Genomic DNA, 12261 nt, shown 5'->3' with positions numbered 1-12261 from the left:
AACCGAAAGGTATATAAAACGTAACGTTAAATTCCTTAAAAAGAAAAAAAAATGAAAGGAAAAGAAAAGAAAGCAATAAAGAAAAAAATAGAAAGAAACTAAAACATGTGCATGCGAGTATTGTTTTTTTTTCTAAACAGTTCACTTCCTGTAAGTAAAAAGAACAAGACAAAAAAAACAAAAACATGCAAGCCAAGATCGAAACCAAAACCTAAAGACAGTGAGTCAAGTGTGATAACCATTTGGCCAACTTGACATTATCTTTAAGATGTAGGTTTGAAAACGCTTTTTTAATGTAAACGATTCATGCAGTTGTAAAACAGTTGACAAACAGATAAAAATTATATGACCTCTAAGTACCAACTTTTCAATTTTCATGCCTTAGTAGCCCTTTTTATCCGGATGAAAAGTTTTCCACATGTCTGAATACTCTATATACCAAATTTTAAGTCTAGATCAAAAATTCATTGAATCTAGGTTGAGAAATATTCTCGCACACGCATTCTCACTTTTATACATTTAGACTTTTTTTTTTTCTTTGCTATGGTTGTGGCTATTTGATGGTTTTTGGTAATCAAAAGTAAAGATCTCCATGTTTGGTTTTATTGTCTTGGGACATTAACGCATACGAGCCTGCAGCATTCCTGTTTATGTGTGACTAACAGTTACGCTATTGAATTATCATAATTCCTCATTATCATAGCCGCCATTATTAAAGCTGCTATTGCAATCACGTGATTTTAAACCTAATGAATTAATCATTTAAGCCACGTATGGTACTCCATTTTCAAGCCTTTTGCAATTTAACCGACGACAAATTTCCTATCTTGTTTTAACATGGCAGTTACACTTAAACCGTGTTGTTAAATTTCAACCCCTTTAGACCCGCATGTTGTCTGGTACCGTCGCAAGAACAAGAAAGGACATCAAAAAATTCGACTGCATCTTTTTAGGCAAATACAAAAAGCATTTATTCCCATAATTTCTGACACTGCACTTAACTGCGTTTCAAAATATCACCCACACGCCGAACAGGTCTGTCAAAATGGCCTTTCTCACACACGTCTTTTTCGTCGCCCGACTTTCCACTTTTTCAACCACGCAGCGCATTTTCTCTCTCTGCATGCGAGTCAAAACACGCCCGATTGTTTCCTTTGCGCAACTACATACTCTATCTTTCTCTCTTGTTGTCATGCAAGCTGGTGCACACTTCTAACTTGCATATCGTTAAAATGGCTGCTGCTAATATTTTCCCTAACCAGCTATCCTATGGTTGCTGCTGATTATGCCATACACGCTATGCTACAGGTTACTTGCAAGTGTTGGTTTAGAGTACAGAAGTTAAAATTAACAGAAAAAGATGAAACCTTTCCATAGGAAATGAATCAGAATATATAGTCATCTACAGATAGACCGTTTTGCTGTATCACAGCTCTTCAGTATGGCTAGACTAGCAACTACCTCAGGCCAGGATTGAAACTTGACAGCCTAGGCAACAGCTGGCACTTTTTTCTTTTTTTTTATTTTACAATAAAGTCACAACTTATCAAGGCCCAGAAGCCACTCAAGGATAAAAGTTAATAAGTGTCAAGAGGGACATGTAGTAATCGTTAGTAGTGGAAATTTGGTAAATTGGATTATTTAATGGGATTGCTCATCAAGAACTTGTTTACATTGGACTTGAAGACGACCATGTTGTAGTCAGCTGGAAAACGAACCATTATGCTATTTGGCTGCTTCTAAGGTGGGTTAAAACATTGTCCAAACGCCTAAGCTCCATTTGTTTACACAAAAAGCATTGCATTATATGCTAGTGGCACTTTGTTATTTCACTCACCAAAATGCTCAACCCAAAATAGGAAAGTCTAGTGATTACAATCACTTTGAAGGTCAGTGTGGGATGCGTTAACTGATTTGCTTTGGTTGTTTTTTTTTATTTTTTTAATGACAAATCAACCCTTTTCGGCTTATTTAATGCAGAATCCAGTTATTTTAGAAATAGTGTTCATGTTTCAAGTTATTTATATCTTCAAATATTTATTCATGGTTTGGTTGTTTTGTGAAGCAAAATTGTTCTTTTTTTTTTGTTTTTAAGTTTGTAGAACAGGACCAAAGACATAATTTCTTCTAAACAAAACAAGAAAAAATATATTTTCTTTATCTCTTTGCTCCACTTTTTACACAAAATGCTTAAAGAAAAACATTAATTTCTCTTTTAATTATTTTACACTCAAAAGGAACATTTACCCAGTCCATAAGGATTTCTTTGTTTTCAATGGACACAAACATGAGTGCAACGGAATGCCGAGAAATGCTAAATAAATTTACACTTCCTTTAATGTACCAAGTCTGAATATTTATTTTTATTAATTTTTCTAAAAAATTATTTTAAGGGAGTTGTTCGTCATAATTTCTTCACGCTGGGTTAAAAAAAAAAAAATCACAGCTTGTGGCAGTGAAACTTTTAAAGCAAGATTTGTGGCAAAAGGTTATTCACAAATTTCTGGAGTGGAATATTTTGGAATATTTTCACCAACGACAAATTTAACGACAATTAGAATTTTATTACAACTTGCCACTCAATACAATTTAAAAATACATCAAATGGATGTAAAAATGCTTATTTAAATGCTCCGATTGACTGAAATCTACATTTACCTTCAAGAGGGATTTAAAATGAAAAATAAAAATTGGGTGTGGAAACTAAATAAATCGTTATATGGACTAAAACAAAGTGCACACAATTGGAATTTAACACTCCATAATTATTTAATAGAACAGGAATTCAAACAATGTCCCGTAGACACGTGCATGTATACCAAAAATGTAAGTAATAAATTGTTGATTTTGATTTTTTGGGTTGACGATATATTACTCGCCTTAAACTGTGACAACACTTTAAAAGATGTTAAAAATGAATTAAATAAAAAATTTAAAATGGCCGATCTTTGACGACTGTCATGGTTCCTCGGTATAAAATTTACCTGTGAAAATGAAACTATAACTATGAACCAATCACGATACATTGAAAAAATTCTGCTCAAGTTCGGAATGCAAGATTGTAAGCCGCGTTCAACTCCCGTTGAAATGGACATAAATATAAATATAGGGACCGAAACAAAATTCATAGATAACCGAATATAAAGGGAAATGGTAGGGAGCCTCATCTACTTGATGACCGCAACAAGGCCTGACATATGTTACACTGTAACAAAGCTATCTCATAACTTATCAAAACCGACAATTAAAGACCTTAATCATGCAAAACAAATCCTTCGTTACCTAAAAGGAACCAAGGAACAATCTTTAAGATTTAAAAAATCTACATATCCTCTAAATTTAGGATTTTCGGATTCAGATTGGGCTAATTCAGAGAATAGAAAAAGTATAGCGGGGTATTGTTTTAGACTGTCAAAGACTGGAACTATGATCTCTTGGAAACCTAAAAAGCAACAAATTGTTGCCTTTTCTACTTGTGAAGCAGAATATGTGGCTTTTACTCATTCTGCGCAGGAGGCAATTTTTCTGAACACCCTTCCAAAATCTATTTTAAAACCAGATCTAAGTAAAAAGCCTATAGTAATTCATTGTGATAATCAGAGCAGTATCTTATTAGCAAATAATTCTATGATTCATCAAAGATCGAAGCATAATTGATATCAGATATCATTTTATAAGGGATGAAATAAGGAAAAAAATCTATTACTCTTACTTATGTGACGTCTGAAAATAATATAGCCGACATTTTCACTAAACCTATAAAAAGAATAAACTAAGACATTTTATAACCGAACTTTTTGGAATCTAATTATGAATAAATCTCTTTTCAGAAACCCAAAAAGAGAAGCATGAACAGTCAAAATCACACCAAAAACAAAATAAAAATTGTAAATTGTCCCGGGCACGACGTTAAACTGCGAACATTTCTACCTTACTAACCAAATTAACCAATTAATACCTAACAATGTTTCCAGTTTTTTTTTTTTACAAAAAAAAAAAAAAAAAAGTCACTTGTTAAAACCCTTTTTTTAAACTTCCTATTTGTCAAATAGTTCTTTTTGTATCTTTTTTTTTTTTGGCAAATATTTGTTAAAAAACAAAATGTATATTTGTGAATTTTTGTGCATATGTTTATATGTATTTGAAAAGTATTCTATTTGTATGTTTATATTTGAAAAGTGTTTATTTTTATATGTATCAAAAAAAAAAAAAACTCAATGTCATTAAAAAAATGGCTTCTTATTGCACACATTATACCAATATATTAATAGTTTTTTTTGACCAATGACAATAAAGACAAATTCCTCCAAAACCAGAAGAACAAAAAAAAAAAAGAAACAATTATTTTATTAGTTTATTTTTCTTTGTTCATTTATTTTTTTTATTTACTTATTTTTCTTTCCTTTTCTCAAGTGAAACCGAAATTGAATCTGAAAGGATTTTTCCATTATATCAAAAAAGGGTGTGTGTAAAATGTTTTTGACTCCTAATGGGGGTATGAGACGAATGGATTCGCCAATCATTTTTATAACCAACGGCTGTGCTAAACAACCAATGAAAACGTTTCAAAATTATTATAAAAATTGTCGAATTTTGGATTCAATTAACTACGCCACGGACCGCACTTGATTCTTGGCCGCCATCTTGGTTACTGATCTGAACTATGCCGCCATCTTTGTTCAACACAAAGTCTCAAAACTTAACATATATACATATGCACAAAGTTGTGAACAGTACATAGGGCCCGAGCATAGCCGGGCTGAATTGTATTATATATATTTAAGACCAATAAAAATGGTCATTATTGCATTTATTTTATAGACTCAGCATTCAGTATAAATATCCTTTCAAAGCAAGGTATTTTTTTTTCTTTTACTCTTATTGCAGTAAAATTTACATTCACTTTTGCTAACACGTTTTTAAAAGAAAATATACTGAATAGTACTTTATCACAAAACAAATTTATCATCTAGAAAGTAAGTGTGTTTATTATTTTCTAATCTTATATATAAAATCAGTCCCAAATCTAACATGGCGTCTTGGTAAAGCTACACACAAATCTTTTCAATCATTGATTTGTCATGCATTAATAAATGTTAGAAATCGACATTTTAGTTTTGAGATTTTTTTTCCCCCAATTATACGTCATAATGATATTGTGACGCTGGCAAGAAGAAATGAACACCACACAGATGAAAACACAATAATAAAAGTCTTGTATTTTGAAGAATGAAAAAAATAAGGAAATGAATAGGGCCCAATAAAAAGTTTCCAATCTAATAGGTCTCACTTTGTCTACTAAGCTCCAACCCCTGTCCCATCACCGAAGTGTTGCATTTATGTGCCTGTTTTACAAATATTTTAACGTGTTCTGATGAACTCCTTGTACTTGTGCCTCCTCGACGTACGTATCCCCAACAAACCCACTTAGCTACAAAATCTCACCCCGTCATAGTTGAGGTCCCAAATACCAGAAAGTTTTCTATCCTAATAATTTTTTCCTTTGAAGAGCTAATCTTTTTAATTCTCTTCCTGCTTCCCTAGCTGTACTGATATGCAGAAGTTTAAATTTAAAGTAAACCAACATCTTGTAAATCTATCCTAGGCATGGTCTTAAATAGTAGTCCCTTATATCCAAATGACAATATACCTTGTTAGGAGTGGACGGGAGTAAGAAAAAAAAAATAAAGAAAGGGGCCTGCACATAACTTGTATTTGCAGGAATTTATCTCTAAAAATGCACCCTTTTTGGGGTTCTTATATTTCTTGTGCTCAGAGTTCATTTCAACTGGTTGTAAAAATTGGGGAGCCTTGTTTTCTGTACTACAGTTGTTATGAAGACAGAACTCGACTCCCAGATGATCACAGCCAAAAGGGGAAGGAGTTTTGAAATAACCGCTTATCTAGAGTTCAGTGGAGGTACAAAACAGTAGCCTATGATTGATCGTTTTTCATTCAATCACAGAGCACATAGAAAATTTTCCATAAATAAACATGTTAATTAAAAAATAATGTTCCCCGTTTGGAAAAGCGTGAGATTAGGACATCAGAAATATCAAGCTCAATCGGTTCCCATCAACTTTTCAAATAATTGGAGTGAAGAATTTACACTTTTTTTAGAGTTTGAAAAAACAAAAAACTTGAATTATTACTTACCACTTTATTTTTTTGCAAATCTACAGGCAAATAATCTAGCAATATTCTCCCTAAAAAATAAAAAAAAGCAAGAATTAAGTAGCAAGAAAACATTGAAAAAAAATTCTTCCAAAAATTGAAAATATAACGGTCGTTCTAAAAGATCTTGTTTTTCTTTTTCTTTTTCTTTTTTTACTCAAAAACTAAAAATGATCTACAAAGACGGGAGTGATACCATTAAAAGGAGGAGCCTTTGTGTCAAATTTATTTTTCAAAAAAAACTTCTGCCAGCGATGTCGTCCAGAGCTCACATCTGTCGCCACTGAAATCGACGAACTCCTCTCCTAACTATGCTGACAGGGACTTCATAAACGTTCAACAGGCGTCGATGAATGTTACTCGGTTCAATTTTTGAAAAGAGAGCGAGAGAAAATGGGGAAAATTGGTATTACATTGGCTTTGCAAAACATAATCGAGTTTTGAAGAAAAAAAAAGTGTGTGGGGTGGGGGGGGGTAGTATCACCAATATTTTGCGCATTTTAGTTAGGAAGCCAGTATCTTTAGACGGTCTGATCTGGTAGCATCAGAAGTTTCTGATAATTTACAATAGAAGAGACTTTCCTCTCGTTTGCATCCACGCATCTGAAGATGTTGATTTGAAAAACACCGACAGTGCAAACACATAACGCTAATAATAGATTTGCTCAACAAACTCAGCACACAAAGGAACCATCAAAGAATAAAAGTGATAAAATGTCAGAAAAAAGAAACGCGTATGAAACGCGTTTAAATTGGTGCTAATCAGATTATCAACCTGTTTAGCTTGAGAAAGAATTCAACTCTGATTGCACATCTGTTGACTTGAATAAAATAATTAAAGTAATAACGAGGAGAATATAACTGATGATCGATACAAAAAAGATTAGCAATTACACAAACGCATGTGTTGATATAGAAATGTGATCATTGTATTTAACCTGTGTTCAAACCGTTTTGTTAGAATGAAGGAGTGTTACAAAAATTGAAAAAAAAAATCTAAAAATGGATAAGATATATACACACACACACACACACACACACAGTAGAGGGATGTATATATATATATAGAGAGAGAGGAGAGAGAAGAGAGAGAAGAGAGAGAGAGGAGAGAGAAGAGAGAGAGAGGAGAGAGAAGAGAGAGAGAGAAAAGAGAACGAGAGAAAAGAGAACGAGAGAAAAGAGAACGAGAGAAAAGAGAACGAGAGAAAAGAGAACGAGAGAAAAGAGAACGAGAGAAAAGAGAACGAGAGAGAGAGAACGAGAGAGAGAGAACGAGAGAAAGAGAACGAGAGAAAGAGAGAACGAGAGAACGAGAGAACGAGAGAACGAGAGAACGAGAGAACGAGAGAACGAGAGAACGAGAGAAAGAAAAGAGAACGAGAGAAAGAAAAGAGAACGAGAGAAAGAAAAGAGAACGAGAGAAAGAAAAGAGAACGAGAGAAAGAAAAGAGAACGAGAGAAAGAAAAGAGAACGAGAGAAAGAAAAGAGAACGAAGAGAAAGAAAAGAGAACGAAGAGAAAGAAAAGAGAACGAAGAGAAAGAAAAGAGAACGAAGAGAAAGAAAAGAGAACGAAGAGAAAGAAAAGAGAACGAAGAGAAAGAAAAGAGAACGAAGAGAAAGAAAAGAGAACGAAGAGAAAGAAAAGAGAACGAAGAGAAAGAAAAGAGAAAGAGAAAGAAGAGAAAGAGAGAAAGAAGAGAAAGAGAGAAAGAAGAGAAAGAGAGAAAGAGAAAGAGAAAGAAAAGAGAAAGAAAGAGAAAGAAAAGAGAAAGAAAAGAGAAAGAAAAGAGAAAGAAAAGAGAAAGAGAAGAGAAAGAAGAGAAAGAAGAGAAAGAAGAGAAAGAAGAGAAAGAAGAGAAAGAAGAGAAAGAGAAGAGAAAGAGAGAAAGAAAAGAGAAAGAAAAGAAAGAAAAGAGAAAGAAGAGAAAGAAAAGAGAAAGAGAAAGAAAAGAGAAAGAAGAGAAAGAAAAGAGAAAGAAGAGAAAGAAAAGAGAAAGAAGAGAAAGAAAAGAGAAAGAAAAGAGAAAGAAAAGAGAAAGAAAAGAGAAAGAAAAGAAAGAAAAGAGAAATAAAAGAAAAAAGAGGGAAAAGAGGATCAGAGAAAAAAGAAAAAGAGAGGAAAAGAAAACAAAAGAGAAAAGCGAAGGTGAGACGTTTAATGAAACATTATATAACTTGATATTTTTGTCGAAAGGTTTGCGTTCGGTGTCAGAATATGCATTGTGTCAGGGCGGGGCAAGAGCAGAGGACTAAAAAGAATGTTAATCTGCAAACCAGGTGATGGGTGTACTGGCTGGTGTGCGGGTGTCACCCGCATACACACCCATCCAACCTAATGAGTTAAGACGAAAATAGAAAAGAAAAAAGTAAAGAGAAAAGAAAGCGATTTCCCACCTGTTGGTAAGCAGCGTGAAGAATTACACCGAAAATCAAATAGAGGAAAACACAAAAAAGGGGAGAAAAAATTTTTTTTTTTAATATTTTGAACTAATTTATTATTCATAAAAATGGCGGATAAATTATGGTTCAAAATCTATGCTGCCATCTAAAATGCTAAAGAAAATTCTGATATGTTATAAAAACTAGGAACACTTTACCGCCGCTAATTGCTTTTTTTTTTTTTTTTAAATAGATTTTGTACCATAAAGACCTACTGCCACTTGCACATGAGGTACTACTATATGGGACCATGTCTGCAGGGACACTGTGAGCTTGATGTTCCTTCACATGACATTTTGCATGTTAGTAGCCAGTGAAGCAGGAATAAAATTTCCAAGTTTAGCAATCCGAGAGAAGAAGCTATTTGGAAAGATGACTTTCCAGCATCTAGTAGCAACTACAATGAAGGGGTGGAATTTTGCAGCTAGACAGGTTTGTCAGGGGATATGTACGTCAAGGGGAGGGAGCACAAATGCTATGAGTTCATCAAGAGCACATTTTATTAAAGTACTTGAAAAACACTGTAGAACAGAGGTTTGTAGCTTGGTTGATTGTGCAGGACCTATTAGATTGAAAGCTTTTTTTCAATCATTAGCGGAGAGGGGGGGCCTGGGCGTAAAATACGCTTAAATATATTTTGATTTGTCCAGATTCCGTATATTATATATTCGTGATTTAAAAAAAAAAAAAAAAAAAAGCTAGAATCGAAACTGAAACTAATATTCAAAGCTGGTGACGTTACCACTGTACCAACGTGACACACAAACTGATTAAAAGTTGAGAATTAAAAAAAAACTAAGATTAATGTACAAAATGGCTAACAATTTTTATTCAAGTTTGACCCATTTTTGACCCCTTAAAAACAATTTTAACCTGCTGAAGACCCATAAAAGAACGGCCTGTAAAAAATCCAATAATTTAAGGCCCCTAGCGCCGCACTGCGACTTTGAGCTTCGGGGGAGATAGTTTGAAAATATGGAAACAGATAGATCGATAGACAGATATATAGCCGTTTATATATTAGACTTTCAAAGCAGGAGAGACTAATGGTAGATGCACCAGCCCAGATGTAGCAGCAAGTCATTTCACTTGAGGATTCTTTTACAAACAGAGTGGATGAAAAATTGTAAATATTTTTATTCTTATTTCTTTTATTTAAATGGAAGTCTTCCCCTGGAACCATTTGATGAAAGGAGCTAGTTCTAATAAACTCCCAGGACCTAATAAAAAGTGAGAGAAGGCTAGAGTTAGAATCAATCGAGTTTTATACAAGATCATATTTTGACTTGTGAACAATACAGCAAACGAATGCCCTTCAGGTGATTAGTGGGAATAGAAAATATATCTCCCCTCATCAGATTTAAATAAGAACGACCGACTTTTACCTAGCTAAAATGTGCGACCGTGTAAAAAAAGACGGCGAGGTTTACGTATCTACAACGAACGATAGACAAGATTGTTAACTCTTTTTGACTTCCGGTTTCTGCTGTCCGTTTTACTGTATAATTAGATATGGTTAAGCTGACAAAGCCATTCTTAACATGGGGAGGGGAGGGTGTTTTGTACCTATTCTGTACATTAACCTTACAATTTAATAACAAAAAAAAAATCAAACTTGAAAATATTATTTTAAAAAATAGTTCGGATCAATAAGTGCACTAGCGCCAGGAAGGGGCAAGTCCTTTCACATTGTCTACGAGAAAAATAATCAGAAGGAGCATATCTTGCTTGTCAAAGAGCAAACCATCTTGATTATAGCCCCATAACAAATGGAACATAATTCCCACATCGATTGGTTGTTTTTGTTTGATAGCATATCAACCATTTTCAGGTTATTTAATTCCAAATCCAGTTATTTTGAAGAAAAATTTTTAATAGAATATTTTTTTTTCAAGTCTATATTTAACCCATATTTGGGACCCTAACAGGTACTGCCACTCCAGGTCAGAGTGGACCTAGGAGCAAAGGCAATTACAGGGTGGCTCCACACTCCCCAAAGCCCGCAAGCTGACGCCTCACCATCGGATATAGTTTAAGGTCATATCCAGGATCTTCCCACATCGAAGAATGCAAATAAGGGATTATGAACCTGTTCAGGATACCATTGATGATGTTCAGTGTTATGTGCAAATTATGGGATGTTAGGCAGTAATTTGTACTAAAAGCCTTACAGAAAACTTTCTATGAAAAAAGATCAGTCGGTTAAAAATCGATGGCTATGATAACCGTTCACCTGGTTCCACAAGTAGAACGACAGATGTCCTGGCAAAAAGAAACAAAGTAAGACGAAATGATACAGACGGTTCGTCTAAAATAATGGCAATAATTACAATGACATCTTATTGCTAAGAGCAAAGTAGTATCTGTTCTGGTGCTACATTTCATAGTTTGTGATCAATCGATGAAGGAGAAATCCTAGACCGAGGCTATTTTACAATTTTTGTCCTAAACCATAATGCCCATTTTGGGAGATGGAGAGGTGAAGTTGGATTTTGCATCACATTACCAATCGACCTTATGTCCATCTGTCCTCGTGTGGAGGCCAGTAAATAGGGACATCTTAGCTAAAAATAAAAGTAATCTTAGCATTCTCTCTCTCTCTCTGGCTAAAAGAATGAAGACACAAGGATGACAAAGATGATGCTGCTATTGAATTTGTCCTCATCCTTTACAGTACCCCCCCCCCCCACCTTACATATCCGATCACGGAAGAAAAAGATCTGGAAAACAGACACTTGAGCCGTCCAACATGAGAGAAAACAAAACTGATCCAAAGCCATGACGCTGTGAACAGGCATCAGAAACAATACGAGATGCCATAAGAGATACTGGAACAATTGTCATAATAGCAACGGGAGAGGTTTAGCAGCGGTAGTCAGCTGCTTGCTGCAATAGCAGCAGCAGCAGTGGATAGAGTCAGCTACCGTGCGAGTCTCCCGCTCTCTCAGACTCACTGTTTGGTTCGTTCGTTCCGAATTGATTTTCACCGAAGCACCAGAAATAAGAATACATCTTATCTAGGTCACAAGTCTCTGGCTGTTCGTGGGAAGAGGAGAAAAAAGATGAAGCACGATTGAGAAGATACCGAAGGAGATTTTTTTTTTACTGGTTGAAAGAAAAGAAACGATGTAGAAAAAGTAAAGTAAAATTAGAATGAGGAAGTGAAAAAAGTTTCCTAATATTCGAAAATCAATAAAGAATTTTACAGAGACAGTACATGCAGAGAGAAAGAGAGGAGGCAGAGAGAGAGAGAGAGAGGAGGCAGAGAGAGAGAGAGAGAGAGGAGGCAGAGAGAGAGAGAGAGAGAGGAGGCAGAGAGAGAGAGAGAGAGAGGAGGCAGAGAGAGAGAGAGAGAGAGGAGGCAGAGAGAGAGAGAGAGAGGAGGCAGAGAGAGAGAGAGAGAGAGAGGAGGCAGAGAGAGAGAGAGAGAGAGAGGAGGCAGAGAGAGAGAGAGAGAGAGAGGAGGCAGAGAGAGAGAGAGAGAGAGAGGAGGCAGAGAGAGAGAGAGAGAGAGGAGGCAGAGAGAGAGAGAGAGAGAGGAGGCAGAGAGAGAGAGAGAGAGAGAGGAGGCAGAGAGAGAGAGAGAGAGAGGAGGCAGAGAGAGAGAGAGAGAGAGAGGAGGCAGAGAGAGAGAGAGAGAGAGGAG

The 12261-nt window shown here is 35.1% G+C and overlaps 1 protein-coding gene across 2 annotated transcripts in view; it reads right to left on the bottom strand.

Moving 5' to 3' along the window:
• Nucleotides 1-12261, bottom strand: part of LOC145293212 (CD9 antigen-like) — a 388541-nt gene that overhangs the window by 282619 nt on the left and 93661 nt on the right. For both annotated transcript variants that reach the window (XM_080139744.1, XM_080139745.1), the window contains exon 2: nucleotides 6157-6206. The gene's annotated coding sequence lies outside the window, so the exon portion shown is untranslated. The remainder of the gene's footprint in view (nucleotides 1-6156; nucleotides 6207-12261) is intronic.

This window comes from Euprymna scolopes, chromosome 14 (assembly GCF_053919585.1).
Source record: "Euprymna scolopes isolate OS-2025 chromosome 14, ASM5391958v1, whole genome shotgun sequence".
Taxonomy (NCBI): domain Eukaryota; kingdom Metazoa; phylum Mollusca; class Cephalopoda; order Sepiida; family Sepiolidae; genus Euprymna; species Euprymna scolopes.
The sequence above is the reverse complement of the archived record's forward strand: the minus strand, read 5'-3'. Positions and strand labels throughout refer to the sequence as shown.